At 40.6% G+C, this 27,908-nt stretch overlaps 1 protein-coding gene across 11 annotated transcripts in view; it reads right to left on the minus strand.

The window, feature by feature from the left end:
• EndoA (endophilin-A) overlaps positions 1 to 27,908 on the minus strand; it is a 732,000-nt gene that overhangs the window by 416,141 nt on the left and 287,951 nt on the right. Inside the window, exon 1 of one of the 11 annotated variants that reach the window (XM_067136715.2) lies at positions 24,590 to 24,733. The exons of the other annotated variants lie outside the window; for them this stretch is intronic. The gene's annotated coding sequence lies outside the window, so the exon portion shown is untranslated. Of the gene's footprint in view, positions 1 to 24,589; positions 24,734 to 27,908 lie in introns of those variants that run through there. 11 annotated transcript variants of the gene reach the window in all.

Genomic DNA, 27,908 nt, shown 5'->3' on the forward strand with positions numbered 1-27,908 from the left:
CCACCGGAACAATCAGATATTTTCTTCGCACGACTATAACGTCACAACCACTGAATGAGAATGATATGGATCGTTCAAACACAACATCATTAACATTCGCTATAAAATGTGGATGTGTTTCACACCAACTAGCTGCATGCGCGCAATTCGACGCAGTTTGCAACAACGGGTGATTCCTTCAAGGAGAGCACTGCACTGACTTACCACAAACGATAGCACATTACACATGGAGGGACGAATAGAATGGCACCATCCTATCCTGCACAAGTCACTTTTTTTCCACAGCTTCATAATGGCCTGGAGGTAACATGGCGGCGGACTGGACGAGTCCTACATTACGCACCGCTATACTGAACCAGCACTTAATGTTGATGAATGTGGTGCCAATAGATTCCTACCCACTTCGGACCTTGCATGCATTCCCGGCATGCCGACCCGCCACCGTTACGTCTCTTGATGCACTACGGCGAAATGCGATTCTGTATCATGACGACCTGCCAGGAGTCGCTTGCAAATAGGATACTGTGCGACCTCACTGACTGTATTTCACTTCTTCCTTAGCCCGTGCGTTCATCAGATCTGTCACCAACAGAACACATTTGGACTATAAACTCAACATGACCAGGACAGTACCAACCACTCGCAACTACAGTACATTCATTTTGGTAGCGTGTCGAAACCACACAGACAGGTCTACCCCGAGTACCCATACAAGATCCATGTTCTTTCATTTTCTTTTTTCCTTTTTCTATTTAACGTCATACCGACTCAGGCTTCATGCTGACGCTGTGATAGGAAAGGTCTAGGACTGGGAAGGACGCGACAGTGGCCTTAATTAAGGCACAACCTCAGCAAATCGCGTAGACAACTTTCTGGGTTCAATTATTTCTGTGGTGTAAGGTGAAGTAGTGGTTATTGTCGTCAATGGTGGCTCCACGAGATGCCGATTACTGTGCATTCCGCACATCAGAGAATATTTCACTCGCTTGCCATAACGTCTCAGTGCAATTAATATGGTTTTGATAGTTTTGTCTTATGGTGGCGAAATCAGAATGGCCAGCAATGCAGATACGCTAATCTTTCCCATCTTCCAATTATTTCTTGAACAGGAGTCATTAGTTCGACGCATCGAAATGTCGTTGCTGAAGTAATTCACTTGCACACCATCACATTGACTACAGGTCGTATTCTAGCCAAAGGAAGATACAAGGGACTTCTGAGAAGGATGCAAAACAGTCATCCATAGGATCTACAATTTTATATGGAATCCGAATCACTTATGCGTGTTCAGAAAAGGGGGATGTCACTAAGTTGACGAGAGCGAGTCATGTGCTGCTTCGAGAGCAGGTCTGTGCTAAATATATAGTATTCTGAATGTCCTTTAATCCCGAAGAAATGCAAGGTGAATTCTCACCTGTCAATATACTATATATCATGATAGTATGAATCATAGAATATTTTAAGCGACGTAGCGTTCTTAATAATAATAATAATAATAATAATAATAATAATAATAATAATAATAATGTTATTTGCTTTACGTCCCACTAACTACTTTTAAGGTTTTCGGAGACGCCGAGGTGCCGGAATTTAGTCCCGCAGGAGATTTTTACGTGCCAGTAAATGTACCGACATGAGGCTGACGTATTGAGCACCTTCAAATACCATAGGACTGAGCCAGGATCGAACCTGCCAAGTTGGGGTCAGAAGGGCAGCGTCTCAACCGTCTGAGGTACTCAGCTCGGCGTAGCGGTCTTAACAACAAAAAGTTAATTCTACTGGTGAGAAGGTAGGCCTACTAAAAATTGAGTTTACATACAAATTACTGTAATATAGTATTGTAGATATAGGACAGATAAGTCAAACATAAAGAAAGCCTCCATGGCTCAGGCGGCAGCGCGTCGGCCTCTCACCGCTGGGTTCCGTAGTTCAAATCCCGGTCACTCCATGTGAGATTTGTGCTGGAGAAAGCGGAGGCGGGACAGGTTTTTCTCCGGGTACTCCGGTTTTCTCTGTAATCTTTCATTCCAGTAACACTCTCCACTATCATTTCATTTCATCTGTCAGTCAATCATTGGCCCAGAGGAGTGCGACAGGCTTCGGCAGCCGGCACAATTCCTATCCTCACCGCTTCATTCATTCCATCCTTGACCCGGTCACTGACTGGAAAACAGGTTGTGGGTTTTCATTCAAGTCAATCATAAACTAATAACCGAGCTCGATAGCTCAGTCGCTTAAGTGCGGCCAGTAGCCTATCCAGTATTCGGGAGACAGTGGGTTCGAGCCCCAGTGTCGGCAGCCCTGAAGATGGTTTTCCGTGGTTTCCCATTTTCACACCAGGCCAATGCTGGGGCTGTGCCTTAAATAAGGCCACGACCGCTTCCTTCCCACTACTAGCCCTTTCCTGTTCCATCGTCGCCATACGACCTCTCTGTGTCGGTGCGACGAAAAGCAACTTGCAAACAAAAAAAAAACAAAAAAAAACTTCTAATCAAGTTGAAAGTGCTTTTTGAGACCATAGAAAAGTACATTTGTCTAAGTAAACAGTCCAGATGATTTTAATAGTCATAGTTTTATTTTTAAATGCGAAAGATTTTAAATTCCCTCGTTAAACTGAATGGAGAACAGAGCCAGCAACAACGATGAATCTACTTGATTACATCTTTATGTTCATGAAAATGAAGAGCACTTTTCTCACAAGCATTTCTGAGCTTGTTCTGAAATGATTTCTATTAGTGTGGATGGTGTATGGTACAGCAACTCGATACTCCACTTACATTAATGAAACTTGTCGGGTGAGTAATGCAAATATATTGAACCACAACTTGTAAACACGAGGAAAATATAATGCAAATCCTAGCTCCAGCGGAGTAGACAAGTGCATAAAACCAATACATGGCTCGTTATTCATTCAGAGCGTTATGCGGCAATAAACAGCCCATTGATGGCACAGAGCCCTTGTGCGGCTGCCTAGCGCTAGTTGGCACAATCTACGCTGACGAACACTTCTAGGAACGGATTCAAATGCAAATCGAATTTCACGAAACGCTCCGCAACGCAAATTCTGAACAACGTATGCATTTCAGTCGAGCAAGGCTTCTACTAGACTAGTGGCGACCCTGGCGACAATTCAATAACATTATTACTAACAACTTTAAGTTTAATAATCGAATATTTCTCCAACAAACCACATCAAGGAAACAATAGAAGAAATTTCCGCCGAGACAAAGGGACATAGTCAAGGATGACTGCGCGATATGTAGAAGGCACATCAAGTATACGCCTGTAACTGTAAAAAAAAACTTGTAGCTTCATACGACTGATGTATATTGATTACAATTCAAGGATCACCAGTTCTACGTAGATTTCAAACTATAGGATTATCACTTTAAATTTCAAAAATCCCACTGTACTGGCCGGGATTCAAAATGTGACTGCCTTTGAGGGAAGTCAATGATTACGTCACTCAGATGCTGGCAGTAATTGTGTTTTAAAGGGCAGAAAGGCCAGACTACCATAGCACTAAATGATGTACAAAGAGTAACAGTTCTGATCCCTCGAAAATTAAGGGCGTCGCCCGAAAAAAAAAAAATATCATGAAAGGCTGTACACTGACTTTAAATAATAACTAGTGGCCAGGAATATTCAATTCAGGCAAATAAATCTGTACAGCCCACGGAACTAAATGGTCAGAGCAAGCACATGCACATGCACACAACAGAAGAGCAAGGAGAGACAGAGAGAGCAAAGATAAACATGTACACTCACTGAGTGTCAAATTCTCCTGTTTCTTTGTAATCCTTGCGTGCTGAAATGTTAGCGGTCTCTACCATGACTTTATTATCAAATGGCATTGCGCTCAACCAATGTAAGGAAGAATAATCCTTACTTTCGTTAATATACGCCCGATTAAATTAAACTACATTCATACTTTCGCGAGCATTGTCAAAAGAAGAATTAATATATTTTGCACTAAAATATACACGGATATTAAATTTCAACGCGAGAAACTAAGATGAAATCAGGTAACTCTCACTATAAAAATTAGTAAGGCAGTTCGTGTTTCATTTCCTTTTTTACTAAAATATCATACCATGCTTTTCTTAATATATTTATGGAAAATGGGAGAGAAATTAAATGGCATAAAATGACGTATAAAAATAAAAGACAGAGACAATGCTTACATTTACAAATAATATGCTTCAAAATAAAAAGTGACAGGTGAGCTGTAATAAATAAAAATAAGATATTCACATAATACGATGAATTTCTTAAACAAAAAGTGTATTTGTTTAAGAAAAGTAAATAAAAAATGAACGCTTCCTGCGCACGAAAATATAAATGATCTCTTCAAAGAAAAACATAGAAATGAAAGATATACCTATTTTTTTATTTCTGGTTTAATATATTGTATTCTTTAAAATAGCCACTCATATTAATGGGAGGATTATTCTTTGACCGACTCTAACTATGGAAACGAGATTGTAAATAATAGACTACATCGTGCACATTTCTTCAGGATGAAATTACAGTTAATTAGTTGTTAGCCTTGATTGGGAAAAGTCAGTATAGCCAGAATGTTTAATCATAGAAACACGCTACTCAGTTCCCGAGAAAATGCCAATTTGTCCTCCTGGAGGACGAAGACATGTGACGTTGTCCCGCCTGTCCCTGTTCCATCCTCAGGTTGGTCAAAATCTACGCCCAAATTTTACCTGCTTTCCTTTTCGCATAGAATTCTTTTGATCCTGAGTGTACAAGAAATACTTCCCAGGTCTCACTAATCTGAACACCGCCAAAGTGGGAGAAGAACACGAATTGACGAAGGTAGATTTAATAGGCTCATGATGATAATGATGCTTGTTGTTTAAAGGGGTCTAACATCTACGTCACTGGCCCCTAATGGAATGAAATGAGACGAAACGTAATTACAATTTAAAATTCTCAAATTCGTCCACTGACCACAATTCGAAACTTGATGATGATGAAAGAATGGATGAATATGAATAGTAAAATAATCAGCGAATCCAATTCACAATATTAAAAGTTGAAAATAATTCCAAAATCAATCCCCTGACTAGAATGCAAAAAGAAGACGATGAACAATGGTTATGTATTTAAAGCAATCAGAGGATCCAATCCGCAAATTCCCACCTTCCCAGAAACAAACTTAAAACAATGGTATATAGCCTACTGACCAAGGGGCTGCTTCCAAACCACAATCCTGAAACGATGATGCTTATTGTCTAAAGACTCTAAAGGAGTCCAAAATCCAGGTCAACGGCCCCTCATAATGGTATTTATCGCTAGTAAAGTAGAACCATGGTAATTCTCATGTAGCGGTACTAATCACAAATAACGTAGACCCACGGTGTTGCTCACATCGTGGTATTACTCACAGGTAACGCAGACATATGGTATTTCTCACATAATGGCGCCTCTCATAAGCAATGCAAACCCATTGTGTTCCTCATATAGTGGGTACTAATCACAGCCAACTCAGACCCACGGCGGCGCTCATTTAGTCGTAACAGTCACAGGCAACGCCCAGACCCGTGGTGTGCCTCGAAACGCAGACGTATGATGTCCACAACCAAATACTGAAATACCCCAGTGAGGACAGTCTGGTTTTTACCCTTGGGGTGTTCCAACCGAACCTGGACAGAGGGAAGCCTCCGTCATAGTGGCGGATACTATAGACGGGTACTGAAAACCCGTAGTGATCCACCCTCAGACCCCTGGTATTCCTCACATAGTAGTATTAATCGTGTTCCTCGCGTAATGGTACTATTCACAAGCAATCTCACGGTTCTAATGTCATCGTCTCTTGGTTACCCCTTTTACAACAGACAGGGGATACCGTGGGTGTATTCTTCCTCTGCGTTTCCCATCCACACTTCGAAAAATGAAGTACCGGACAAAGAAAGACAAAGGCCACGAAGGGCGTGAAAATGAAAGACTCCCTAGGCCTAGGGGTCGGAAAAAAACAAGAGTTGACCAAGGGAGGTCGGAAAGGATGGATGGAAGTGAGGAGCCTGGTACAAGTCAGCGGAAGCAATGCCACGACTCCGCTAAGGGTACCGTAATCGCCAACCCACGCTCCCAAGCTGAGAGCCACTGGGGCCCCTTTTAGTCGCCTATTACGACAGGCAGGGGCTACCGAGGCGTATTTTTCATCTGAGTCCACCCACAGGCGATAGATGTAAGAGGGAACAAGACAGAAGTCTGTCTAGGTTTGGCATTCGAAAATGAAATAAATGCCAAACCCAGCCAAATCAGCATTACTGCTGTGAGTCCGTGGGAGGAGACGATGAACAGGGTACAAATCAATGGAAAAAATGACCATACCAAACACGTAACTTAATATCACATATTAAAATGGACATTGTAAAAACTTCCAAGACCACGCATCTTGAAAGCCATGCGTAGAGACAACGATTGAAGAGCGCATTTTCAGTTCACAACTATCCACCTCCGTAACCGAGTTACAATAGCGCTGGAAGTTGCAGAATAATAATAATAATAATAATAATAATAATAATAATAATAATAATAATAATAACAATAATAATAATGAAAATTAAAACCTACAACCTGCTTTCCAGTCACTGACCGCGTCAGGGATGGAATGAATGAACCAGATACAGGCTATTATTCCAATGGGGTCGCCACTCCCAACATTATATTAATGATTATTAAATGCTATGAAATGATAATGGAGAGTGTTGCTGGAATGAAAGATGACGTGGAAAACCGGAGTACCCGGAGAAAAACTTGTCCCGCCTTCGCTTTGTCGAGCACAAATCTCACATGGAAGGACCGGGATATGAACCACGGTATCCGCCACCTCACGTCTGCGAAAACCGTAACATTGAGTAATAGGTAAAACATGAAGCACTAAATTGTTTAAAATTGTGTTCTCTTGAAGAACGAGAGGCATCAAAATAGAGGCGTAGCAGGGTGAACAGTAAATAAGGAAATACGAAAGTAGTAGTAGTAGCAGCATAGAATAATGCCTTTATAGAGAAGTATCTATATGCTCAGGAAACCCAAGCTATGTATATGGCGGAAAGTATGTAGGCATGCGTCATTTCTAAACAATACAAAGTGAGAATCAAGGTAAAAGAAAGAAGGATGATTAAATCTGCAGTTAGAACGATAACATAAAATGAATTATTCATAACTGGCTGCTACGTAATGGTAATAAGAATTATTAGAAGACATAATACTGTATACAATTTTTTTTTTACATAGGGGCATTTCAGGTGGTGGTGGTGGTGGTGGTGGTGGTGGTGGTGGTGATTATTGTTTTAAGAGGAAGTACAACTGGACAACCATCCTCTATATAACACTAATCAGAGGGAAAATATGGAAGGGGTCCGACACTTCGAAAAATGAAGGTATCGGCCAAAGGAAGACAAGGGCCACGAAGGGCGTGAAAATGAAAGACTCCCTATGGGCGTTTCACTACCACGACATCCGTCAAAATAGGCGGGCAATGAGACAGCCTCGCTCCTTGAACTAACGGCATGGACACGGGAAGAACAGAAAACGGCTAACTTCTAATAGTTTGTGCTGTAGAGACTAGATGGCGTCAAGGCGCAAGCGAAGCCACAGCAATGCACCTGACTGAATATTATTTTTACGCAATACAATCATACAGTTCGTTTGTCGTTCTTTGTTTATGCTGTATTCCTAAACAAGCTACAGTATTTCTACAGGTAGTACTCATAGAAGGAGTATTTAGTTATCATATGCCAAAATAATGTTGTTTCCTACGCATAAACTATTACAATGAATATAATTAAACGTGCTCACTTAGCGCATGGCGTTCATAGGCCTATACAAAATAAATTATTTTTTTCCTCACCATAGTGCATTGAATAGAACGAGACATCAGGTACAATAAGCTGTCACGAGTTTGAATGTGTTTAGATACGCGCCCCTTCACTAGTTGTAGAACCGAGCTCGATAGCTGCAGTCGCTTAAGTGCGGCCAGTATCCAGTATTCGGGAGATAGTAGGTTCGAACCCCACTGTCGGCAGCCCTGAAAATGGTTTTCCGTGGTTTCCCATTTTCACACCAGGCAAATGCTGGGGCTGTACCTTAATTAAGGCCACGGCCGCTTCCTTCCCACTCCTTGCCATTTCCTATCCCATCGTCGCCATAAGACCTATCTGTGTCGGTGCGACGTAAAGCAACTTAAAAAAGTTGTAGCTGAGAGCCGTACAACCAGTTGCTAGGCTGTATCTTGTGTCAGAACGCATTCTTTGTTCCTTTACCTTCCAGAGCTGGAACGCTGCTCACAGAGCCGAATTGTACCCCGCCTTTTCGTTACACGGTAGTATTTGCCCTATATTGAAGTAGACATATCACAACTATGCTAGGAAAGATCTAATTACTTAATGCACAGATCTGTCATTTGCTATATGCAAAGTAGGAAACCTTGGAAAACCATCGTCAGAGCTGTCAACTGTGGTCCGGCTTCTTGGCTCTTCGGTTCAGAGGGTCCTGGGTCCGATTCCCGACCGGCTTGGGAATTTTAATTGCGTATTGTTGATTCGTCCGGGTAGAGGACTTGGTTTGTGCTCGTCTTAACACATTTCCCTGCATCTATATACAACACATCACACTATCAACCACCACAGAAACAATAATGATTATCACCCTCCACATAGAGATTAGCGTCAGAGAGGGCATCCGGCCTCAGAACTGGGCCAAATCTACAACACGTATCGACTCCAATAGAAGTAGAAGTACAAGAAAAAGAAGACGACGAAGAATAAGTAGAAGAAGAAGTTGTTGCTAACACCACTTCTCGAAGGTAAGCTTAGATTACCAATATGCTCAATCATGAGTACAGTCCTGTACCTTCCTGACAACAGTGTACATGATAGCTACGTCATTATGGCTTTACTCAGAAATACTTGCATTATCGGTAAACAAACTTCGAACGGGAACTGTGTCAGTGTCACAGCTGCAGTTTTGACGTGGAATACGTATTGCGTGATGGGTATTGTCGAAATAAAGTATGTAGCCAGTACGTCGGTTTTCACCACAGAGGCCCTACATGTGTTCGGCTCGGGTTCCTGTAGCGTGAAACTTACCTCACGACGCTCGACCTCCTTTAACTTTGAGGTACTCCCCATAAGCTTTTTGGGAGTAAGGCTAGTTGCTTTACGTCGCACCGACACAGATAGGTCTTATGGTGACGATGGGACAGGGAAGGGCTAGGAGTTGGAAGGAAACGGCCGTGACCTTAATTAAGGTACAGCCCCAGCATTTGCCTGGTGTGAAAATGGGAAACCACGGAAAACCATTTTCAGGGCTGCCGATAAGCTTTTTGACACTCGGCATTGGTGAGTTCCATGTGTCACGACATTCTGCGAAAGAAAGCATTTTTTTCCTCACACATCTTTTCAAATATTCACTATTTGATACTTTATGTCCATATATTTACAGAACCCACTGAGTTAAATCAAATGACACCTCACATGACGTGCTACCACACCGGAGTCCAGTGCTGCACTAATACAGTTGCGCGACACGCGATTTTAGTGCCTCGGAATGGCGGCGCTATTGCATCAGTCGATGACATCATATCGAGATTAGACTCTTATTGCTAGCTCTCTTCTTTTTACAGTGAGATATTGAACTATGTCATCTAGAAATTATTCTGATTTTAAAACTTTATGTTTGTACCGTGTACCGGTTCAAGTATGGTTCCGATTCCATGTCAGTTAAGTTTCAAAGACTGGCTATACAGCATAGTTTGTTGTATGCCCACCTCTTACGCTCGTAGTTACGGAATGGTTTCCCGACAATGTATAATGACATTAATGAGTGCCTGGATGTCTCCGACCAACTCCTGTTACCGAATACTTTTCACCGTTAGCTCCACGCCATAGTCATAAGCGTGTGGCTGTCGATGTAGAAAGAAACAGCCAATGCTCCTCCTCCGGGTGATTTCATCTCATTTCATCCCCGACCCCGTAACAGGAAACGGGACTAAGGTGTAGACATACACAGCTTCAAAATACCTCCCTGTTCACAGCAGCAGAAATAATTTGGCACGCCGTTTAGAGAGCAGGAATGTCAGAAACGACACGAAATGAAAGGCATATAGCGCTTTGGTGAAAACAAATAGAAAAGAGTAAAATATTCAAGAAATGGCCCAAGAACAATGACATCAGATTGAAAGGATTTTCTGTAAGAGCCACTAAATTTCCTGGTCTAAACTCTCTGAAAAGGGAAAATGACACCACTAGGATGTAAACGGATTAAAATATAATTCTAAGTGCCAGTTATAGACAGGCAAATACAAATGGGTACAAAGTCTACAAAATATGATAAATCAAATGATAATTTAACAAAAGATAGTTTATTTTGGAAAATTTTTGTAGAGAGTGATATTACTAAAAAAACACAATACAAATTAGAGATCTGGTTATTATTATTATTATTATTATTATTATTATTATTATTATTATTATTATTATTATTATTGCTAGTGATTCATGTCAGCAACCTGATACACCTTTAATTATCAGCACAGTTTAGCAACTGCAGGTAGAAACAGTCTGATTATAACTCGTAGACTATTATTGAGTTTGTAGCAGGTGTGCAACTATAATAATCTGGGTCTAGGAGTGGGACAGGCGCCGCGGAATTTGTAGTAAAGTAGTATCTCAGTAAAAAGCAAAGTCATCTCCGTACAGGCCATGAAGGCCATGTAGGGGTGAAAGGTAAAGGCTTCTGCCATCCGTAACCTCGGCACTTGGTGGGGTAGGGTGGTTAGCTCTAAGCCCGGCCGCCCTTGCCCACAGGAATTAACCTGGTATTCATTTCTGGTAGAGGCTGAGTGAACCTCAGGACCATGTGCACCTCAGGAAGTAAAAATCTTGTTTCGTAACTTTTTTACTTCCTAACGGGGAATCGAACCCACGTCCTTCTGAGTGAATCAAGCACGTCTTTACCACCTCGCCTACGCAGCACCTAGTATGAGTACTTTTTTCTTTGTGTGGGCGTGAAAGGTCCACGTTAAACAATCCTAGTTATGAATGAATTCCTATCTGTCCTACGATTTGACCATCGGACAGTCTCTCGTGAGGTGTAAGTTACAGTATTCGGCTACAAATGTGGCTGAAGAAAAGCATAATGACAACAGAAATATCGACATTTTATCAACAAAACCTACTCGACACATGCGCATAGCAGATGGAAGATTTCAACAACATTAACGCAGTAGCTATTGTAATGGCCAAGGACAACCATGGCTCCGCGACCTTTGACAACGCTTAGATGGCACTCAAGTAGTGAATTGAATAATATCACTCGTTTATTTTAGTTGCTCTTGTCTGGCAACTTAATAAAACACAACGGTATTAGGATAGCAGTGTGTCTCTTCCATCTTACAACAGTATCCTACTGTTAGAGAAAAAGTACCAACCTTCCAATGTAGTCTACAGTCAAAAGGCCCCACATTGCAACATAATCTACAGATAGAAGGGCTATGAAAGTACTATGAAACTGCACTGTTAGAATATCTTAAGTTACAATCCGATTTTGGCAGTTACTATTACGCCCATCCGCGTCCAAGATAGCTGACGTAAAGATATCACCACTAGATCTCATGGTTCATTACTGTACGTGCGTTACTACACCTTTCTTTATCGTAAAGATCTTATTTTTGAATGCTCGTGGGATTCAAACAACGCTGATACGTTATATAAATCTTTCATAGGAATTGATGTACGTCTCCATCTGAGGTATCATGAAATTGCAAGAAAATGGATAATTCTACAGCTTAAATCTAAGTTGTTTGTTACTATGGAAAACATCAATAACACATCATATTAACCTTAATTAATATGATTTATTCAGAAAGTAAGAAAATGAGTAAGGTAAAATGATAGAATTAAGTTTAAAATTCGATTAATATTCATTCTTCTCATATGTAATAATCGTCTGTGCTCATATAATCGGCATCAACTATGCATTTGATGGTGATGATGATGTTTGTTGTTTAAAGGGGCCTAACATCTAGGTCATCAGCCCCTAATGGTACGAAATGAGATGAAATGGAATGACAAATTAAAAGTCCAAAATCTTCCACTGACCAGAATTCAAAACGTGAGGAGGAAGAATGAATGGATGGATATGAATTTAAAACAATCAGTGGATCCGACCCGCAATGTCTCTCATTCAGAGAAACTGACGTGAAACAATAGTATTACTGACCAAGGGACTGCGTTTATACCATAATACTGAATCGATGATGCTTTTAGTCTACAGGGGTCCAAAAGCCAAGTCATCGGCCCTTCATAACGGTATTTATCGCTATGAAAGTAGAACCATGGTATTCGTCATGTTGCGGTACTAATCAAAAGTAGCGTACTCTCGCGGCATTCCACACAGTATGGTACTACTCACAGGTAATGCAATTCGCACATGGAATACAGACCTATGATGTTTCGCACATTGCGGCGCCATTTACAGGCAACGCAAACCTATGGTGTTCATCACATACGTGTACTAACCACAGGGACCCGCACTATCCCATGGTGTTCCTCATATAGTGGGTACTAATCATACGCAAGCCAGAACCATGGTGTCGTTCCTGAAGTGGTACTCATCACAGGTACTGTAGAAGCCGGCAACGCACTCTGTTGCTACTAATCACAAACCTATTTGGTACCTAACATTGCGGTACTACGCGCCAGTAAAAGCGACCCATGGTGTCCCTGCATGGTGGAACTAATCACAAGTAGTTTCATGGTTCTAATACAATCATCCCTTGGTCGCCCCTTTTAGTCGCCTATTACGACAGGCAGGGCATACCGTCTTCGTCTGCGTCCCCCACCCAGAGGGGGTTGTGTGTTTGTTAAGCCAGAGGTATTTTATTTCCCTCAAGTCCGCCGGAAAGCCGGTTAGGAACCCCCCCACTCCACCATCTGGTACGCACCAGGTGGGAGTATCATCTTTCCTCCTGCTACGCCAGCGTAGTAGGCTCGTGGAATTAATGCTATTTGGCTTCTTGCCTCTCCTTTCACTATTTGTACAATATATAACAATTGAAATGGAGTATTAATTATATCCAATAAAATATTCATTAAAATATGTAAATTGCATCTTGACATGGGAAATTGTTGGTTGTATCGATCTGAAGGATCATTCCGTGCATTATCATATCGTTTGCTGTTCAAGAATCACCTAAATCGCAACGCGTTTCCTTATTTTACATTAGTTTTCATTAATTTTGCTTAGGACACGTTTTGTTAACACAGGATTGATATTTTATTTCGTAGCATTTCATTACAAGCTTCTGGAAACGATAAGTTTCTCACTAGACAGCACAAATCTGCTTCTATTCAAGTTAAAAATTACTACTATGTTAACCATATTCATACTTTATACCAATTCATTTTAACGTAAATAATCATTGGCTGTGTTTAACAGGACGATAAGATTCTCAAATGTGACCAAATATATTAATAAATGACCCAATGTGCGAGTTATTTTAAGTATCTTGCCTAGGGAAAATCATTTTTGAAGACACTATATAGTATCTACTCTCAATTATATTTATCACACAATACGATAGTAATTATCCATATTAATCTCCGTTATGCCATCATTATTTGGGAAAAATTGGATTTTAAAATAGCAATATTACGTTAAAATATCCAAGTGCATAGCCAATTATTCTTATAAGAATTCCTTTTTGATGATCTCGACCTACAATGACATTCCATGAGTATATGTATGTACAACCACGTCACTATTAATTTAGGATATGGATTCTCAGACAATATACTGCTACTGTATAATAAACATATATGATCCTGCTGTGCGTCAATATTCCTTTTCTAACTCTTCAAATAAATCATTTATATCTCATATCTCGTCGTAGTATTACATATTCATTCAACAAATTCTTCATTCACAACATATAACATTTGACCTTACATCACTTCATATTCCTTCATATGTTTCAACTACACTAGTGTCCAAAAGTTAAGCATAATCACTAAACGAGGCCTTACCGCCTGATTGGAATATCAGACGGATTGCTGAATAAACGGAAGCTGAATCACACACCATATATCACACAACTTGCCCAAAAAAAAGTGTCAAAAACACTCTGATAACTAACGCACAACTTTGACGACTAACAAAACCTGGCAATGTCTTCCACAACAACATATGCTGTTAATAGGGTTAACGGCCACATACGCTTCGCAGCGACGTGGCATGCTCTCTATCAGATGGTCCAAGATTTCTTGTGGAGTCGATCCCATTCCTCCGAAAGGGCAATGCGAAGGTCTTGGAGGATCCTTGGTGGAGGCTGACGGGATGCAATTCGCCTCCCCAATGCATCCCAGGCATCTGCAGACCTCGCCGGCCAGTCCATGTGATGAATGTCTTCCCCAGTCTGAAATTTATCCACCAGAGCAGCGCGGTGCGGTCGGGCATTATCGTTCATTAAGCGGAAGTCTGGACCAACCGAACATCTGAGGAGTCGAATACTTGGTCTCAGTACCTCATCCCTGTATCTCCGAGCGTGAACAGTGTTCCTCGGACCTCCCATGAAGATGTGGAGGTCCGTACAGCCATTCAACATGATGCCGCTCCACACCACCATACTGGTCCCGTTCCACGATGTTCCTGTGGTTGTATCGGCTACCTGGTTCTCTCCAGATTAATGTGCGATGGGAATCGTTCTGAAAACTGAAGCGGGATTCATCTGTGAAGAGCACATGCCTCCAATCATTTATGGTCCAGTTTCGATGTTGACGGCTCCACAGTTAACAGGCCCGTCTCTGTGCTGGAGTGAGCGGTACGCACACCGCTGGACGTCGGGCAAACAGCCATGCTGTTCTGAGCCTCCGGTACACAGTTTGCCGGGAAACGACGACCCCTGAGACGGCTGCAAGCTCCGCCGACAATTGTCTTGCAGGTGCACTCCGATTTCGTCGGGCGGTTGAGGCCAGATATCGGTCCTGCTGTGAGGTGGTTACCATTGGTCGACCTGGTACTGGCCTACGACTAACATCTCCTGTGTCTCGAAATCGTCTCCAAAGCCTGGAAGTGACACTTTGCGGCACATTCAAGGATACTGCGACTTCGGTCTGTGTCTGGCCTGCTTCCAGGCGGCCGAGTATTCCACCCTTCAAAACGGGGTCCAAATGGCGTCGTTGTGCCATTATGTTGTCACGTTCACCACGAGGCTACACTCCGCACACTATAACAGGGCAAACACGACTGAGGGAATATGTGGCGCAGGCAATGGCTGTGTTTACCTTGCGGTTACGCAGCTAGTCAAAGCAGGAAACACTCCTTTCCTATACAGAGCGAACACGTAAGGGTGGTAGGTGCATATATCGTGCGATTTGTGGTCTATTTCCTGTTACCCTGCTTACTCGAAACTTATGCTTAACTTTTGGACACTAGTGTATATGTATCTTCTCTGACGCCCAAACAACCTTATTTCCAATTACTCGCAGTATCGGACCAATATACTATCAGATAACGTTAACATGTTTTCAATTTGCCATTATCTCCATATTTAATGCATATCCTAATTTATTACAGTAATATATAACCTCTACACATCGTAATATCATCACTTGGCATTGCGCATCGAAGATCCTAAAATTATCCCTCTTATGAACAGTTCACATAAATGGTACAGTATAATATGGCTAACTGGGATTATTTGTTTTCATTAGAACGCTATTAACACTTTATTACACTTCCTAACTGGGGGTTTGTCCTATATTTGGTGAAGACTACCTATTCCCTTATATTTAATATAATGTAATTTACCTATTCCCTTATATATAATATAATGTAATTTAAATCATTCTGAAGCCTCTAAACACATATCTATCAATGTAGGCTTTAACTACAGACATCCCAACCTTGTTATTATTTATCTATAACATGATTAAATTATATTATTGGCTAACCTCTTTTAGAAAAACCTATCTTTTACCGTCGCTTTCCGGAATATTTATCATTTGGTCATCCTCTACAGCTCGGAATTCTAGTCATTTTGCTTGGCCGGCATCATTGGTGTCATCGTGGGCCAGGGGTCATCTCAGCCATGTCGGTCCAGTTCGGAATCATCCTGATAGTCGACTCTCAAACTTCTTAGTAAGCCATGGTTTCCTTCAAAAACTCGAGTGATAATACAGAATACAATGATGAGATCAGCTGTGACATTATACCAGCTTTAAAGCCTTCTAACATGAATTATATAATTGGGTTCTGCTTAATATAAATTAGATCTATTAGATCTCCAATATGTCTGCAGATACTTCAATTTGTTATAGTAAAGAATGGCTTAGTAGTTGTTTATAGTCTCCAGTGCGGTATAGTGAATATTATTTCTTGAAATAACGGCCTTGTCGTTGCTCTTTTTGTTTGCCGCTGCGAATCACTTTATGTGGTGTATTTTATTACTTTACGCGTATTTGGTAAATCTTATGATATCTGCTTATGCTGTAGGCTTTTTATGTCCTATAAACAGGTTTTATTTTTTATTTCCTTCACTAGATCTGAGAATTTGACGCGATTTTACTACTTCTTCAGAATATGTCCATCTACTTGATAGGCTTTCAGTTTCTTTTAACAATGTCGTTCTTAACAACTCGAATATCTATTTTGTCTTGGTCACTGCCATCGCGATTTTATTCATTCCGACTTTTAGTTACTCTCAATTCCCTGATATGTAATGTATTCATTGTGTCTTACTTCATTACTAGTAATGGCGTCCTAATTCGATTGAGCTTAATTGCTGGAATAGTAGAATGGCACACTATTCTAAGTGTGGACTTTTCTCAAGAGTCCCCCTCCCCACATTTGTCCGTTTTCCAAGAAAATTCTGGAATGGTATCTAATAGAATGTTGCCGTTGTGCGACCAAACTGAAAAAATTACTAGGAGGTCGTTAGCATAGAAGAGACGTGAGCAACACAAAAATAGCTTTAGGAACGTGAAGTTGATACTGACGATAATGTGTTATTTTAGGATATTCTCAATATCAAAATTATTCGCTAGGGGAAAGAATACCTTTACCTCCCAGATAATTAAAACTTATGAACCTTGAAGAAAGTTAGGGTAAAGGAAGCAGACAGGGAAGAGACTCAAGACCTCCTCAGAGATGTAAAATCAACTCTCCTGTAGTAAATATATCTATAAAAAAGACAATGTCCTGATTGTCAATCTACCCCTAGGCAAAACTGCTGGACATACATGAAATGAAATTTTGAAGATACATTTCTATTAGAGTGCAGGTGTTCACTAACGAAGGGTTTAAAGAAATGCCACCCCTAATGGTGTGAAAGGAGGTTAAAACGGCGAAAACAAAACTCCTTCCTTCAAAACCGTTCACCGGAAGAAGTTACAATTTCATTCAACGATCGCTCCTTTATATATTGGTTGTTAAATAACAATAGCTTACAAAAAAATCAGCCATTATGGGTTAAATGGGGCTCAATACTCCAAAACAGAAATATTCGTTTCTGTGAAACCGTTTGACATATGAAGTTGAAATTTCACACCATAGCTGCTACTATACGGAATACATTTTAAATAAGAAGTGGTCCACGAACATGCCCTCCCAAGGTGTTCTGCTGGGGGGAGGGGTGGTAATGGGGGGGGGGGGGAAGGGGCGGGTGAGACCTGACGACATAAATATCAATTTATCTCTAAAAACGTTTGGCATACGAGCTTGAAAATTACTCCTGATGGTTGTCCTATATGTCTTAGATTTTAAATAAACTGTGATCTTAAAACAATACACCCCTGATGGGTTTTGACTGGGTGGAGCTGGGGGTGGGTTGCCAAGACTTATGACAAAATTATTCATCCCTCCAAACCATTTGACGTACGGATTTGTAATTTTACCAGAACGTTGGACGTTATTCAAAATATTTCACGTATGCAAGGACTGTAATAGTGCAGAAGTTGTCGAAGTTCTAAAAGTAAGTGTTCACAGCAGCTAAGATATTGGAGCAAATTTCAAACTCCTTTTCATTAATGTCAACAAAATATATTTGTAAAACTCAGGGATTTAACCGAAATAAACTTAGTACACGACTGGAGGAAATTTTTTGAGGCTGTATACCATTAATGGTACCTACGTATTCTTGTCCACGTTGAATGTCTAATCAAAATTCTATAAGCTTAATACGTACATATAATAAATATAAAGAAGGGTTCATCTCGATTTTGATCAGAGTGATTGGTGCTGCCTTCCATACACACAAAATTCTCTCTCTCTCTTAGATTGTAAATAAGAAGTGGTTAAAAGAATACATCAACTGAGGGGTTAGGCCTAATGATAAAATATTATTTCTCCGAAACCGTTAGACTTACGAAGTTATTATTTCAAATGATATCGTTGATATTAAACAATAGAAGATTTTTAAAACGTGAGTTAAGTTGGGGGGGGGGGGCGTGAAATCCGAAAACATATATAATTTTACAAGTTGCTCTACGTCGCACCGACACAGGTAGATCTTATGGCGACGATGGGACAGGAATCGGCTAGGAGTAGGAAGTAAACGAACGTGACCTTAATTAAGGTACAGCCCCAGCATTTGCCTGGTGTAAAAATGGGAAACCATGGAAAAACATCTTCAGGGCTGCCGACAGTGGGGTACTTAAGCGACTGCAGCTATCGAGCTCGGTCGTGTATATTTTACATCCTAGGTGTGAAATATATTCCACGTCTAAGGGTTAAATGGAGTTAGGTCCAGCAACGAAATTATTCATCACTCCAAAATCGTTTGACGTACAGTACGAAGGTGTAATCTTACTTTAAGGTTGTTCTTTTATGCTCTAGGTGTTAAATAAGAAATATTTTTTAAACATCCTACCCTTAAAAAAAACATTCATTCCTCCATAACCGGTCGACATACAAAGTCAAAATTTCACAGGTTGGTCACGTGTTCGTCCTAGATGTTAAATAAGATAGGGTTTTTAAATATTCCGATTCTACGGCACGGAGTTCAAATGAGTGTTGGATCCTAAAATAAATAATCATTCCCCAAAATTATTTGACGTACGAACTGAGGGTGTATTTACAGGTTCAGGCGACAAAGGTCTCTCCAAAATTTTAAATTCTGAGTGATAACTTTTAGTTTAAAACTGTAGTCCCAAAATACCTGAAAACGAACTACGTGGCAAATCCAGCTCCTTCAAAGACAGCATATTTATTTTATAGCGTCCACTCTTAACTATTGGGATGAGTACTGAAATTCTTACTTTGTTGGGTTAGTTGTGCTACAATCCGAAAATGTGATTAGCTCAGTGGCTTAGACGCTGGCTTCCATCCCGGAAGGCTGACATTCGAATCTTGGTCAATCCTGGGTTGAGATACTCATCTCAAAAATCATGTGGCGTCAGGAACAATACCCGGCTTTGAACCTCAAGCCTAAACCAAAATGAGCCTGGTGGCTGCACTGACCCCAGAAATACCTGGGATAAACTGAAGAAAGTTAAAGTTGTGCTACACTCAGTTAAAAGGGGAAGTATTCACGTTGAAGGGACGAGTGTACACCTCATTATTTTAAAGATATTCGGAAGAAGAAGAAAAGAAGAAGAATACTGTAGCCGTTATGAACTGGAGTTTACGTGTGATTTTTAATTTATTTTTTACCACACAAGGTAAATATTAGACCACCACGGCTGCTACCTTCCCAGTCTTACCCTTTACCCATCCCATCGTCATTCACAAAATTCTACCAGAAAGAAAGTATTGGAAATGTTTATGTTGTGTGAAAGACATTACCCCGTTTCAAGAGAAGTAATCCACAACCAACCACAAATGTTTTTTTCTTTTTCACACGTTAAAATCCATGTCTATTATTTTGGGCTGTGTGATGGCTGTGAAAGCAACAACTTAAACAAAAATATCAGTTCACGTTACATAACAGGCACGGTACTTCCATCTCTAAGGACACCTAGACGTGCAACCTGCATGTAAATATCCTATTTTGTATGTTAAAATCTAAGAAACTATTTACTCCACGACTATCAAACTTCGCTCGCTTCTAACATCAACTAGAGCACCGGGCGAGTTGGCCGTGCGGTTAGGAGCGTGCAGCTGTGAGCTCGCATCCGAGAGATAGTGGGTTCGAACCTCATTGTCGGCAGCCCTGAAAATGGTTTTCCGTGGTTTCCCATTTTCACACCAGGCAAATGCTGGGGCTGTACCTTAATTAAGGCCACGGCCGCTTCCTTCACATTCCTAGGCCTTTCCTGCCCCATCGTTGCCATAAGACCTATCTGTGTCATTGCGACGTAAAGGAAAAAAAATCAACTAGAGCAAAATGCATGCATAATATCAACTACATATCTCCATTAGTCCATCAAAAGGGATGCAAATATCAACATAACACGTTCAAAAATTCAAATTTCTGCCACAACTTGAGGTACAATTTTCACGGAGATATTACTTTATTAGTTATAATAATTCTTTTTGTGTAACTACTATAACGACATAACTATGTGTATCTTGTAGCTCTTAAAGAATGATCTAAGTTTGATTGTAGGGAGGCGTGATTAGCTCAGTGACTTAAGCTACTGGCTCCCATCCAGAAGGCTGAGGTTCCAATCCCGATCAATCCTAGGTTGATATTTTCATTGTAAAAATGACGTGGCGACAGGAAGGGCAAAAACCAAAATGAATATGGGTGGTTCGAGCGACCACAGAACGAGCTGGGATGAGCTAAAGAAGGTTTTGGCCGGTTCCTTGACGGAATGGTCAGTGACGGAGGCCTTCGGTTCACAGAGTACCGTACTTGGTTCGATTTCCGGCCGAGTCGAGGATTTTAAATGCATCTAATTAATTCCTCCTATTTTGGGACTGAGCATTTGAATTTGTTCCAATACACTCATTTTCATACACACACAACACATCACACTACCACCAACTACCACAGAAACACGCAATAGTGAATACATGCCTCCACACAGGATTGGCGTCAGAAAGGGCATCCGGTCGTAGAATAGGGCCAAATGCACACATGCACCACAGGTCGTATCCGTGACCCCACCAGGGTGAAAGACTGCGTTTGATTCCTTAAGAAAGTGTACCTAAAGATTTAAAATCCCACTTTCGGAAATAGGTTACCTGACAGCTGAGGGGGAGTGGCAGTTGTGTCGCCATCTTTAAATAACCATCTAAAACACAATTTTGTCGTGGGAACATATACATATTATATATATTTTAGGATTCAGCAAAGCTTACTCTCATCAAAGAAGTGAAAAAGCAAAATGTTCATTTTTTATGACTTTTCAAGTCTATGTACCCACTACCTATAGTTCTTGTTGGCCAAACTTGACGTCATTCTTTCAAATGAATTCCCGAATATCTTTACGGGTATCAGGCAATCATTAAATTCAGTGCCATCGATTTTTGTTGACACATTCAATATTGACCTACATCGTTATATCTGACCCATTTAGAACGAAAATAGGTCAACTAAAAGGCTGCCTATCGATTTCATTTACCCCACGACAGTATGCGTGGCGCATGGGTAGATTTGGATGAGCTGCAATAGATTTGTGGTTTTCACACTACTGTACTTGATTTACTGACATGTAATTTTTCATTACTGTGTCGAGAGCATCAGCGTACGAAATTACAGATATACATCAATTAAAAATTGAAATAAATTACTAATCAAGTGGCTGGTCCCATGGTTTAGAGGTATCGAGTCTGCCTCTTATAGATATGACCTGCGTTCGATTTCCGCCCAGGTCAGCGATTTTTACTTGATCTGAGGGCTGGTTTGAGGTCTACTCAGTCTACCTGAGAACATCTGAGGAAACTGTCTGACGGTGACACAGCAGCCCCGGTCTAGAAAGCCAAGAATGACGGCCGAGGAGATTCGTCGCGCTGACCACGTGTCACTTCTAATCTGCAGCTCTTCGGGCTAAGTATTAAAATGCATTTTATTTATGTAAAGAAAATAGCTAATTTATAAATATCACTTTACTCCCATAACGTAAGTAGCATAATAAATAATGTTATTGGCTTTACACCTCACTAACTACTTTTACGGTTTTCGGAAACGCCGAGGTGCCGGGATTTAGTTTCGCATCAGTTCTTTTAAGTGCCAGTAAGTGTACCAACACGAGGCACCTTCAAATACCACCTGACTGAGCTAGGATCGAACCTGCCAAGTTGGGGGTCAGAAGGCCAGCGCCTCAACCGTCTGAGCCACTGAGCCCGGCGAAGTAAGTAGCAGTCCAGCTCTTTGGCTAAATGGTTAGTCTTATTTGATATTTCCATAGATTAAGGGATGCATTTCAAGAATCTTCAGTGACGAGAAACGAGAAATATGTTCGAATAACTGGAGGAATGGAAAGGGACCAAGTGCGTACTGTACACAAAACTGAGACCAACTAAGAATAAAATTTCCTTGAAGTTCGAACCGCAGTGCAGATCAACCGTTGAGTCAGAACTGTAATACGTTAAGGACAGGCCTACGCGATGATTCTCACATACCAGTCTCCCCTTTTAGCATCCTGCACGTGCTAATGGACATGAAAGAATTCCTATAGAATTCCAGGACGTTCTACATTAAAAACTGTGGGCGCGAATTTCAACACAAAGGTTCCGATATTGACTAAGGGTGCAATGGAAAAAGAAACGTGCTACTGCAGAAAAAAAATGCTCTAAAATTGCTAGTAGTCTATGAATATAAATAATTAAGGTAGGTGGCTAGCTGATAATTATCCTAATTTATTATATACTGGCAGATAAAACTTTAAAATTAGTGCTGGTGTATTAACTAATGTGCGGAAGGGGCGTCGCAATACGCGCATCGCTCAATCGCATGCTTATACTTCAATAAACTGCTTGAAATCTTAGAGGGAAACTACCTCCATACTTGTTCACTTTCATGTGCATTGCTTAAAACATTATTTTAAATATTACACATTATATCATTTTCACACAAACAACATGTATGTACATTTACAAAATTATCATTTCCCTGGAACTATAATCCCAATGTTCAAGGATTTGCTGACAGTTTTTTTTTCCTTAATCATGCTCGAGAAGTCGAACAAATTAATCAAAAAGAGCACCTCAGTAAATGGATTTTTAGAAACCTCTGACTTGTTCTCACAATATAAGGAATGAATGAATTATTTGATAATTTCATTGACAAAGAGATCAAGCGATCAAGCATCATTCACTTCTAATGTTTCTTCTTTTCGATGCAACAGGAAGACTATTATGGACGTCTTATTCGGCAGAAAGGGCGGATAAAGAAAGGGAAACATTTACACTGGTACTTCTGATTATTTTTTTCAGAAACCTAGATCTAAACACAAGTGTCAAGTCTCTAGTTCTTGTATGATTTTCTTCGGACCTTCGAGAAATTCTACATTTCTCAAAGGTTAATCGAACTGCGTAACACATACTGGTGGTTTACGAGGTATAACATGCACGACAGAACTGTTTAAGCTCAGAATTCAATCTACGCAAGAAGGAATAAAATAAGAATTGTCATAAGATTCACAAAATTCCTAATACGGGTATAGACCCGTAGAATAATCAGAGCAAACTCGTTACTGTCAGCTGATATCGACGGGAAAAATCTTTAGTGTACGGCGACATTTTGAACGGACTAAAAAACAGGACTCAACTGAAGATTCTCAACTACACATATCACTGCAGTGAATCCAGTGCAATAGCAATATCATGTTACCAGCACATTAAGATATACCCATTCATAATCCTAAGCAAAGCGAAGCAAAGCAAAGCCATCTCCATACAGGCAATGAATGTCCTTGGAGGAATGTCATGTAAAGGTTTACACTTATCGTAATATCTTCATTAAGGGGCACACAGTAGTTAGCTCTATGCCCGGCGCCTTTCCCCCTGAGAATTAACCTGGAAGTCATTTTTCGACTTCCGACGAGGAACCGAACCAATGTCCTTCCGAGTGAACCAAGTACGCCCTTACCTCGGTTAGACAAGCCAAGTCACAACGAGGCATGGGATCTATAGATTCTGGGTCTCTTTAAGACTTTCCCATCACTGTAATATAATTAGCACAAGATATTTGAAATTAATGGAAAAATAGTTTTGTAAATGAAGGAATTTGCAGGATCTGGTCGACTCTTTTTATAGATAATCTACAGCATTATTGATTGGGAATTCTAATTTAAAACTCTGATATTTTCATCCTAAAAACTCTACTCAAGATAACTCATGAGGCCAAGTCTTAACAAAACATTCAACACTCAAGTTTCATGGAGAAAAAAGTCACACTATTGAATAGATTTATAACGACTTATGCAAGAATATCATAGCGCGCCCTTCTAAACGCTACATATGTTATACTAACGCGATATGCACAAATATTGATTACGACAGGAGTAAACGGCGCTGAATGGCAGCATTAATCGATAGGAGCAGAAGGCACGTCTGGAATGTTCCAGCATGGGGCATGAAGTGGCACACGATATACACAATACGTTACTACTACATACAAGCTGGCCTGACTGTATGATCTAAGCGACGCCTACCACACCAGCTGTCAAAAGTTAAAGGTACCTACATTTAGCTGCTGTTCCTCTCCCGAGCTGCTGCAAGATATTTTAGTATTTAAGTACAACGTTCTAGAACACACACCAATGAAGCAATAGCATCACGAATAAACTGAGGTAGAAGAGAGATCACTTGCACATTAGCAGCCACTACTCTAACCGCCATGGAGTTTCTCAACTCTAGCTGGGGTCGACGCGAATCCCCTCCCCCGTAGCGTCAGTACAGCGCCTCTGATGGGCGTCCCGACAACTACAAGCATCCAATGGCGGAGGCGGCGAAAACATTAAGTGACCGAGAGGGAGGGGGGGACGGGAGAGAGAAAAAATAAAATAAACCACAAACTGGCCGTATCAAAGGAAACATTAGTTGATAATTTTGAAGCATATCACAACGTGCCGGTGAAAAAGCTTGTACCAGAATAATCAAAGAAAGCAAACGACATGCTGCAACGACAATTCGCTGGTTATTATCCACTATCAAAATCAAATGCTGTGGAGTTCGCAGGCAATTTATATTATCCTATAGCTCTCTTTCCAAACGTCTTCACAGCAAATAACTAAGCTTACTCAGCAAAATAATGTTTCTATATCATCACACACGAAGCTAATAACATTCGAGAACTACCCGAACGGCAAAAATTAAAGGATTTAAATTAGTCTCCCCACCAAACCGTCAAGATCCTTCGATACATTAAAAGAGATGATATGTTGGTAGTGCTAATTATGAAGCACTGACGATACGAGATCTTCGTTTCCATTTCCTTCTCAGCTTCAAGACTCTATGTCAAGAAAGTCTATGTGACTATAGGAACAACTGTCTGGTGTTTCCATACGATAAAGTTGATATTGTAATCTTCGGGAATTGGTGCGACAGTCCGAAGAGGGAAATGTTTTCCACCACAAGAAGAGACCATAAATTCAGTGCAACAGTAAGTGTAGAAAGATTAATAGCAGTTAAAATTCATTAATGCACCCTTCTTCAAATGTCGGCCGTCCGGATGGAAAACCAGCAGGCAAGCCATTACGCCTGCGTTTCACACGATTCCGCCTAATACTGATCAAGATAAATGTCAAAGTCAAGGAATACGACCCACCAACTACTTTTACTGTTTTTGGAGATGCCGAGAAGCCAGTATTTTATCCCCCAAGAGTTATTTTACGTGTCAGTAATCTAACGACACGTGGGCGGCAATTCTGAGACCCTTCAAATACCATCCGAGGATCGAACCGGCCAACTTAAGTCTCAGAAGGCCAGGCAGGTATTTAGGTTTCAAGGCATATTCTACATTAAGTCTTAACTAAATCAGTTAACTGTCGTTGAGTATTGCTTCGTGAAAATGTACTTTTATATATGTAACTCGGAACCGAGTTTGGTTCGCAGTTGTATTTTTCATGTTACATTGCCGCAGGTAGTTCTGTGAAAAAGGCACCGGACGTAGTCACAGTACCCCACCGTGGCACCATTCTGTTGAGTATCTGATATTTTTTTACAAGTTGCTTTACGTCGCACCGACACAGATAGGTCTTATGGCGACGATGGGACAGGAAGGGGCTAGGAGTAGGAAGGAAGCGGCCGTGGCCTTAATTAATGTACAGCCCCAGCATTTGCCTGGTGTGAAAATGGGAAACCACGGAAAAACATCTGCAGGGCTGCCGACAGTGGGGTTCGAATCCACTATCTCCCGAATACTGGACACTGGCCGCACTTAAGCGACTGCAGCTATCGAGCTCGGTCATTTGATATTTAATGCAATATACAGGGAAACGAGTACAATAACACAGCATCAGTCGTATTAATTACTGATCAAAAAGTGTCTAATAGCATTATGTGATATGATGCACTTATCAAAGTATCATAAGGCTTAAGAAAGTACGTTAACTCTTGGTGTGATTGCATTACATATTACTCCATGTACTTAAGTCATTTGATAACACTGTCAAGTTAAATCAAGAGTCAAACCTTATAAAAAACGAGCGTTTTAATAAACAAGGGTACAAGGCAGCAGAAATAAAATCTAAATCTAAAATGAAACATTTTTCAACTATATTCGACTGCTCAATCATAGAGGTTACAGTGTATTCTTCCTTTTTTTAATATAACATATTCTTCTCGGCCTGAAGCTCGTTTATTTCAGCTGCCTTTCACTTTATCCCCGTGAGTGGGGGCGGTAGAATACATCCACAGTATCCTCTGCCAAATTTAAGAGATGACTAAAAGGGTTACTCACAGGGGTTCTCACTCGTTTGGTTTGGCAACCAGAGTCCCCCAGCTGAGTTTGGTGTTGATTCAATCTACTGCATTTGTGCCAGCCTCCTAGGTTTCATCTTTCCTATCTGACCTCCCTTGGTCAACTTTTATTCTCTTCCGATTCCGGCGGTATTGGATTTGCGGGGTCAAGGGAGTCTTTCAATTTCACTGCCTTCTGGGTTTTCCCTTTCTTTTGCCGATGCCCACATTCTTCAAAGTGTAGGACATTTTTTTCATTTTTGCTCTAATTAGTGTTAAGGGAGGATGGTTGCCCAGTTGCACTGAACTTCCTCTAAAAACAATAAGCATCTCCACCATCGCCGCCTGCCATTTAAGCGTACCTGCGAGAACTCATTCTCGTTCTACATTCTCATATTCATTCTTCTCCAGTGCTACCTCATACATATTAAGGTCGTGAAGGATGTATCAGGGGTTGAGTTGTATCTAAATTAAGTAGGATCCAATTACATATATTTGCTTGAAACAATCAATACACTATGAAGTGCCTAGCGGAAGTATGCTAGAAGTATAGATGGAAGTATACTGGCAACGTGTACTCCACTTTGCTGTATTCAGTGCGACCACTATGAGCAACAAGAACGATTTTAAACGTTCTGATAAAGGTCAGGTACATACGATCAGAAGACTGTCATATAATTAATTTCTGACATAGTAATCAGAAGACTTAGTCATAAAATCTGCATATCATTTAGAAAAAACGACTTGTATACATTATTTCTCTCCTCACAAATACATTATTTCTACAACCCTGACATAGTAAAAACATCTCTCAGATTTTCCACCAAAATCCTTCCTAACAGAAAATGTATTGCCGAATGTGGATCAAGAGGAACGATATGCCACTGCTATGAATTTGCAAGATTGTGTCCTTTATGACTACAGGAGTGTGCCGATTTAAAACCAAGTCTACATCTTGAAATTCATCGATACAGTAAAGAAAATCTCACCAAATTTTATTTCAAACAGCATCATCCGTAAAACTGTTTAGCCAAGTAAGTTAGAACCAAAGTATATACGAAATCGCAAAAATTGTATTAATTTCATTAATTTATAAAATCTAC

Source organism: Anabrus simplex, chromosome 1 (genome assembly GCF_040414725.1).
Source record: "Anabrus simplex isolate iqAnaSimp1 chromosome 1, ASM4041472v1, whole genome shotgun sequence".
Classification (NCBI taxonomy): domain Eukaryota; kingdom Metazoa; phylum Arthropoda; class Insecta; order Orthoptera; family Tettigoniidae; genus Anabrus; species Anabrus simplex.